Source organism: Salvelinus sp. IW2-2015, unplaced genomic scaffold, assembly GCF_002910315.2.
Source record: "Salvelinus sp. IW2-2015 unplaced genomic scaffold, ASM291031v2 Un_scaffold7865, whole genome shotgun sequence".
In the NCBI taxonomy this organism is placed as follows: domain Eukaryota; kingdom Metazoa; phylum Chordata; class Actinopteri; order Salmoniformes; family Salmonidae; genus Salvelinus; species Salvelinus sp. IW2-2015.
In genome coordinates, this window is record NW_019949125.1 from 3,537 (window position 1) to 12,313 (window position 8,777).

Below are 8,777 nucleotides of genomic sequence, written 5' to 3' on the forward strand. Positions count from 1 at the left end.
TCCATTGATCATCCTTGATGATGTTGCTATAACTTGACTGGAGTCCACCTGTGGTCAATTCAATTGATCTCACATGATTTTAAAAAGGCACGCACCTGTCTATATAGGGTCCCACAGTTCACAGTGCATGTCAGAGCAAAAACCAAGCCATGAGGTTGAAGGAATTGTCCGTAGAGCTCCGAGACAGGATTGTGTTGAGCCACAGATCAGGGGAAGGGTACCAAAACATGTCTGCAGCATTGAAAGTTCCCAAGAACACAGTGGCCTCCATCATTCTTAAATGGAAGAAGTTTGGAACCACCAAGACTCTTCCTAGAGCTGGCCGCCCGGCCAAACTGAGCAATCGGGGGAGAAGGGCCTTGGTCAGGGAGGTGACCAAGAACCTGATGGTCACTCTGACAGAGCTCCAGAGTTCCTCTGTGGAGATGGGAGAACCTTCCAGGACAACCATCTCTGCAGCACTCCACCAATCAGGCCTTTATGGTAGAGTGGCCAGACAGAAGCCACTCCTCAGTAAAAGGCACATAACAGCCCGCTTGGAGTTTGACAGAAGGCACCTAAAGGACTCCCAGACCATGAGAAACAAGATTCTCAGGTCTGATGAAACCAAGATTGACATGAATGCCAAGCATCACGTCTGAAAAAACCTGGCACCATTCCTACGGTGAAGCATGTTGGTGGCAGCATCATGCTGTGGGGATGTTTTTCAGCGGCAGGAACTGGGAGACTAGTYAGGATCGAGGGAAAGATAAACAGAGCAAAGTACAGAGATCCTTAATGAAAACCTGCTCCAGAGCRCTCAGGACCTCASACTGGGGAGGAGGTTCACCTTCCAACAGGACAACGACCCTAAGCACACAGCCGGAGTGGCTTAGGGGTAAGTCTCTGAATGTCCTTGAGTGGRCCAGCCAGAGCCCGGACTTGAACCCGATCTAACAGCTGTGCAGCGACACTCCCCTTTCCAACCTGACAGAGAGGGTCTGCAGAGAAGAATGGGAGAAACTCCCCAAATACAGGTGTTCCAAGCTTGTAGCACCATACTCAAGACTCAAGGCTGTAATCGYTGCCAAAGGTGCTTCAACAGAGTACTGAGTAAAGSGTCTGAATAATTATGTAAATGWGATATTTCAGTTTGATATGTGAGAAAAAAGTGTTTTGCTTTGTAATTATTGGGGTATTGTGTGTAGATTTATGAGGGGAAATAAACGTAATACATTTTAGAATTAAGGCTGTAACGTAACAAAATGTTGAAACAGTCAAGGGGTCTGAATACTTTCTAAATGCACTGTATACACACAGTGGACATAACATTAGGAACACCTTTCCATGACAGTCTGACCAGGTGAATCCAGGTGAAAGCTATGATCCCTTATTGATGAGACGGGTTATGGGGAGGAGACGGGTTATGGGGAGGAGACGGGTTATGGGGAGGAGACAGGTTAAAGGAGGATTTTTAAGCTTTGAGACATGGATTGTGTATGTTTTATTTATTTATCCAACCTTTATTTATCTTGGCAAGTCAGTTAAGAACAAATTCTTATTTACAATGATGGCCTACCAAAAGGCAAAAGACCTCTTGCGGGGACGGGGGCTGGGATTAACTAACATAAATATAGGACAAAACACACATCACGACGAGACAACACTACATAAAGAGACCTAAGACAACAACATAGCATGGTAGCAACACATGACAACACAGCATGTTAGCAACACAACATGGCAGCAACACAACACTACATAAAGAGAGACCTAAGACAACATAGCATGGCAGCAACACAGAATGGTAGAATCACAACATGGTAGCAACACAACATGGTACAAACATTATTGGGCACAGACAACAGCACAAAAGGCAAGAAGGCAGAGACAACAATACATCACACAAAGCAGCCACAACTGTCAGTAAGAGTGTCCATTCCAGAGGGGACGGGCAGGACAACATATTTAAGTGCCATTGAACAGGGTGTGGTATTAGGTGCATTGGAACCAGGGTGTGGTAGTAGGTGCATTGAACAGGTTGTGGTAGTAGGAGCATTGAACAGGGTGTGGTAGTAGGTGCCATTGAACAGGGGTGTGGTAGTAGGTGCATTGAACAGGGTGTGGTAGTAGGTGCCATTGAACAGGGTGTGGTAGTAGGTGCATTGAACAGGTGTGGTAGTAGGTGCATTGAACAGGGTGTGGTAGTAGGTGCATTGAACAGGGTGTGTAGTAGTGCATTGAACAGGGTGTGGGTAGTGCCATTGAACAGGGTGTGCTAGTAGGTTGCATTGAACAGGGTGTGGTAGTAGGTGCATTGAACAGGGTGTGGTAGTAGGTGCAGTGAACAGTGTGGTTAGTAGGTGCATGAACAGGTTCGAGTGAGGTGCATTGACAGGGTGTGGCAGTAGGTTGCCATTGAACAGGTGTGTGGCAGTAGGTGCATGGTGATACTTGAACAGGTGTGGTAGTACATTTAACATTTACATTTAAGTCATTTAGCAGACGCTTTATCCAGGCGACTTACAAATTGGTGGCTTCACCTTATGAATCAGTGGAACACCACTTTACAATGTGCATCTAAATCTTTTAAGGGGGGGGGGGTAGAGGATTACTACTACCAACCTGTTCAATGCACTACTACCAACCCTGTTCATGCACCTGGGTGGTGTGGTAGTAGGTCATTGAACAGGCGTGTGGTAGTAAGGTGCCATTGAACAGGGTGTGGTAGTAGGTGCCATTGAACAGGGTGTGGTAGTAGGTGCCATTGAACAGGGTGTGTAGTAGGTGCGCATTGAACAGGGTGTGTAGTAGGTGCCATTGAACAGAGTGTGGTAGTTAGGTGCCATTGAACAGGGTGTGGTAGTAGGTGCCATTGAACAGGGTGTGGTAGTAGGTGCCATTGACAGGGTGTGGTAGTAGGTGCATTGAACAGGGTGTTGGTAGTAGGTGCATTGAACAGGGTGTGGTAGTAGGTGCAGTTGAACAGGGTGTGGTAGTAGGTGCATTGAACAGGGTGTGGTAGTAGGTGCATTGAACAGGGTGTGGTAGTAGGTGCCATTGAACAGGGTGTGGTAGTAGGTGCCATTGAACAGGGTGTGTAGTAGGTGCCATTGAACAGGGTGTGGTAGTAGGTGCCATTGAACAGGGTGTGGTAGTAGGTGCCATTGAACAGGGGTGTGGTAGTAGGTGCATTGAACAGGGTGTGGTGAGTAGGTGCATTGGAACAGGGTGTGGTAGTAGTGCCATTGAACAGGTGTGTTAGTAGGTGCATTGAACAGGTGGTGTGTTGGTAGTAGGTGCCATTGAACAGGGGTGTGGTGAGTAGGTGCATTGAAAACAGGGTGTGGTAGTAGGTGCATTGAACAGGTGTGGTAGTAGGTAGCAGTTGAACAGGGTGTAGGTAGTAGGTACAAAATTGAACAGGGTGTGGTAGTAGGTGCACTTGAAACAGGGTGTAGGTTACTATGCGCCATTGAACAGCAGGGTCTGTGGTAGTAGGTGCCATTGAACAGGGGTGTGTAGTAGGCGTCAGGCACACTGGTCTGAGTTTGTCGAGAACTGCAACGCTGCTCAAATCAAATCCTATTGGTCACATGCTCTGAATACAAGTGTAGACCTTACAGTGAAATGCTTATTTACAAGCCCTTAACCAACAATGATTGAAGAAGTTAAGAAATAAAAGTGTTAAGTAAAAAACTGAAAATAAAAGTAACAAATAGTTAAACAGCAGCAGTAAAATAACAATGTGGAGGCTATATACAGAGTGTTACGGTACAGAGTCAATGTGGAGGCTATATACAGGGGGTACCGGTACAGTTGTCAATGTGGAGGCTATATACAGGGTGTTACGGTACAAAGTCAATGTGGGAGGCTATATACAGGGTGTTACGGTACAGTGTCAATGTGGAGGCATATACAGGGTATTACGGTACAGTGTCAATGTGGAGGCTATATACAGGGTATACGGTACAGAGTCAATGTGGAGGCTATATCAGGGTATTACGTACAGAGTCAATGTGGAGGCTATATACAGGGTGTTACGGTACAGAGTCAATGTGGAGGCTATATACAGGGTGTTACGCGTACAGAGTCAATGTGGAGCTATATACAGGGGGTACTGGTACAGAGTCAATGTGGAGGCTATATACAGGGTGTTACGGTACAGAGTCAATGTGGAGGCTATATACAGAGGTGTTACTGTACAGAGTCAATGTGGAGGCTATATACAGGGGTGTTACGGTACAGAGTCAATGTGGAGCTATATACAGGTGTTACGGTACAGAGTCAATGTGGAGGCTATATACAGGGTGTTACGGTACAGAGTCAATGTGCCGGTTAGTCGAGGTAATACCTACATGTAAGGTAGAGTTAAAGTTAATTTGCATAGATAATAAACAAGTTGGCCCAGCAGCTGGGTTGGGTTTTTACGCTCAACAGTTTCCCGTGTGTATCAAGAATTGGTCCCACCCCAACGGGCATCCAGCCAACTTGACAACTGTGGGAAGCATTGGAGTCAACATGGGCCAGCATCCCTGTGGAACGTTTTCAACACCTTGTAGTTCGTGCCCCGACAAACTGAGGCTGTTCTGAGGGCAAAAGGGGAGGAGGTGCTACTCAATATTAGGAAGGTGTTCTTTATGTTTTGTACACTCAGTGTATATTTCCTCAATACACACCCATCAGTAGGCTTTACAATGTACTGTATCGTGAGTTCAAGGGTCATTAGTGGTCACTGCAGATCAAGACAAGAAGCGTATCTCAAGCATAGCCCGACTTGTCATAACCTTGAACAGCAATTCCACCACCACACAGTCAAAAACATAACAGGTTTGAAAGCATTGTCTTCTGTCTATTTAATGATATGTTTGCATTGAAAGTGGATACAGGTCATCAACTTCAACCCACCCCCACTACTACCACCACCCCCACTACTACCACCCCCCATAAAAACGTTGAAGTGTTTGAAAGCACTGCATCTCAGTGCTAGAGGCGTCACTACAGACCCTGGTTCGATTCCAGGCTGTATCACTACCGGCCATGATTGGGAGTCCCATAGGGCGGACTGTCTGTCTGGGAAAGGAGAGGTGAGTGGACAGAACAGCTGACTGTCTGTCTGGGAAAGGAAAGGTGAGTGGACAGTACAGCTGACTGTCTGTCTGGGAAAGGAGAGGTGAGTGGACAGTACAGCTGACTGTCTGTCTGGGAAAGGAGAGGTGAGTGGACAGTACAGCTGACTGTCTGTTCTACAGAGTTCTAGATGGTAACACAGCAACAGTTGCCAACCCACCTGTATTAGATCCAGAATACCGAGCTCACTCTCAGAGGAGTCCACACAGAACACAAAGTACAGTGTTGCGTAGTGCCGGTAGATCAACTTGTAGTCAGAGCCACCGATCAAACTGCAAATAGAGAAATTATATTATTAGCCTATTCTGCATTGTCTGATTCGGTCCAACTTTAACTCATCTGCCAGGGAATTGATGATTGAYTGCTAGTCATATGAGGTTTACACTTTGGTCAAACAATACTTCTCATTTAACCCAGGATAAATCTTTAGCAACAATGTCTACTTGAACTTGCCTAGTTGGTCTACAGGCTATAGTATAGGTAGTCCTACATCATATAGTCACCACAGAAGCACAATACCCGTACCCAATACAAGCCATAGATACCTATATAGCTGCCTCCTGGATCAATCATAAAGGTTAGGTTTAGGTTACTTGACTGGCAGACAACCACGCATCTTTTTTGATTCGCTGATTGTTCATCAAGAATGTAATATATTTTGGTTAATTTAAGTAACCAGGGTCTTGTAGTTGATGCTCTAGACACTGAGATGAAGTGCTTAGACCGATGTGATACGCCTTGGAATGGAACAAGGTCTGTACGTGAACCCCTCTACGTGTCAGTGCCTTAGACGCTGTGATACAGCCTGTGAATCTAACCAGGGTCGTAATGATGCCTCTAGCACTGTAGGTGGCAGTGCCTTAGACCCCGTGATACAGCCTGGAATCTAACCAGGGTCTGTTAGTGCTTAGACCGGCTGTGATACAGCTGGAATCTTACAGGGTCTGTAAAGTTGATGCCTCTACGACTGAGGTGCAAGTCCCTTAGACCCCTTGACTACAGCCTGGAATTACCAGGGTTCTGTTGTGCTATTAACCGCTGCGGCCACTCAGGAGGGGTTCATCTTTATAAGCAGTGTAATTGGTCATCTGTATAAATGGTAAAGAACTGGAGGTAAAATATTATAGCTACAATATAACTGACCAGTTATTGCACCTGTTTTAGGCTGACTAAGTGGCGATGATAAACCGTTATTAATGGTTTATAATAGCATTTACAAAATCGATCTAAAGTAACCGATAATATCGTAGTTTAGTAACCCTTTACAAATGGACCTTATTGTAAATGAAACTTATTGTAAATGGAACCTTATTTGTAAACGGAACGCTTATTGGTAAATGGAACCTTATATGTGTAATGGAACCTTAAATTGTAAAACAGGAACCGTTATTGTTAATGAGACCCCATTGTAATGAACCTTATGTAAATGGACACCTCATTGATTAATGGAAACGTCACTGTTACAATGGAGACTCTTATGATTAAATGGAACCTTATTGTATCGAAACCTTATTGTAAAATGGAACCCTTATTGTAAATGGAAACTTCATTTGTAAATGAAACCTTATTGAAATGACCTTATTGTACGAACGAAACCTTGATTCGTACTGGAACACTTATGTTAAATGGAAACCTTTATTGTAATGTTACTGAGTTTGCTAACTGAGCGAGGGAACAATCAAGGTTCCTTAACATTAGAGAATGCCAGCTGTTGTTACAAGAAAGACACACCCCTCCTCCCTTTCTACCGAACTGCGGCCTCGTTGACATGAGTGCGCATAGAACAAACCACGAAGATGTTATTATCACGTTCCTCATTCAACGCCTCACAACTGAGAGACTTAGGATATGACAGTTTTTCACGTCCGTTTGATAGGGATAGTGTCAAACGAGCTATCAGAGTTTGTCTCTCGCACATGAGCTCGGGGCGGACAATCGGCAATAGAAAAGAGGGTGATTGTGGTTCTATTTTCTCGCTGACGTAGTTCTGTCAGGATCCGCTCGTCTTGCCTCTCTTTTCGCCTCAGCTTCTCTCTTCCAGTCCGGGGATTAGGTTCCTGTCCAGAGTCATTTTTATTTAACCTTTTTTTACTCGGCAAGTCAGTGAGTCATTTTTATTTACCTTTATTTATCTCGGCAAGTCAGTTAAGAACAAATTCGTATTTACATGACGGCACCAACGCACGCTGGTTAAGGGTACATTCCGGAGTGGTAGACCAACAGATAATAGAATGAATAGACGGAGGAAGGAGCAAAGATATGGTTTTACGGTTGTTTGTGAGTGGTTCTCCTGACATGTAAAACTTGGATATAGAAGGTGAGGACCGTATGTACAGAAGTTTTTACTGTTGTTTGGTGTGGTTCTCCTAGAATGTAAAACTTGGATATGTGAGATATGAGGTGAGACCGTATGTACAGAAGGTTTTTACTGTTGTTTGGTGAAAGTGGTTGCTTTTACATGTACAACTAGGAATATCGTGAGATATGAGGTGAGACGTATGTATAAGAAGTTTTACTGTTGTTTGGTGCGTGGTTTCTCCTGAACATGTAAAAGATATGTGGATATGAGGTGAGACCGTAAAGTTACAGAAGTTCTTACTGTTGTCTTCAGTGGTCACTGAAAACACGCTGTGGTATCTCACGGGACTGATGTAGCAACGTTTGGTTTGAAGTGCGTACCTGTCACTGCGTATGGACGTATGATGGTTAGAGACCGTATGACAGAACGGTTTTACTGTTTGGTGACAGTGGTTCTCTCTGACAGATGTACTAAACTTGGATATATGAGTGGAGCACCGTTATGTACAGTGCCGTTTGCCACGTGTTACAACTTGTAAAAAGTTTGCACGTGGCTAAGGTTGTCAAAAGGAATGAATAATATGTTAGTAGTGGATAGGATCAGATGAAGGAGGTTTGTTGTATTGTTTTTTGGGTATTTTTATTTTTCGTACGAGAGAGTGGCCAAGCAAACAGCCTTATGAGTGTATGCTGTCATAAACCACAGCAGAAGAGAGTCCGGCGAAGCTAACCTTATGGAAAACATCCGCCAGGTGGAACGCTTACTGCACGTCTTTTTATTTGATTGATTGAACATTTACAGACAAATATGATTAAACTAGTTTTATATTTATAACACCATGGGAACCACGACTCATCAGATTTTATGAATTATTCCTGTAAGATACCCAATTTGTAACTAAAAGTTTTTCAGCTATGTCTGTTCTTCATTTGCTCAGCTTGTTAGGCATGTGCTATGGTAGCATGTCTACTAAATTGTCTAGCCTAGTGTGGCTAACTAGTCATAGACTATCTTGTTGGGTCATCATCATGAGATGGGATTTCTTGACATTTATATAGTAACTAGCTAATTCTGTATATTTTTTTGAGCTACGAATTTCAATGGTACACAACAGATGGGCAACTCATGGGGCTAGTTTACACGTCAGCTGTTTTACTGCTACCTAGCAAGCTAGCTGAGGTTAGTCTTTAATTTAGATTGTAATGTAGTTCTTTAGCCATATAATCATCGGCATACTTCTTCTCAGGCTGAGATGTGCAGGCAGCAGATTCAATTCGAGAGACTTTCCACTGGTGTCGAAGAGGGGACGACACGTCTGCAACTTCTTGGAGGTGGGAGTAAATGCTCTCGTTAGCATTAACTAGATGCT

General features: G+C 44.1%; 1 long non-coding RNA gene across 1 annotated transcript; it reads left to right on the plus strand.

Moving 5' to 3' along the window:
- The first annotated feature begins 1,383 nt into the window (after positions 1–1,383).
- On the plus strand, positions 1,384–2,794 carry LOC139027170 (uncharacterized). Its single transcript, XR_011479217.1, has 3 exons — positions 1,384–1,978; positions 2,087–2,139; positions 2,687–2,794. It is a non-coding gene; the product is annotated as an uncharacterized lncRNA (long non-coding RNA).
- Positions 2,795–8,777: the final 5,983 nt, after the last annotated feature.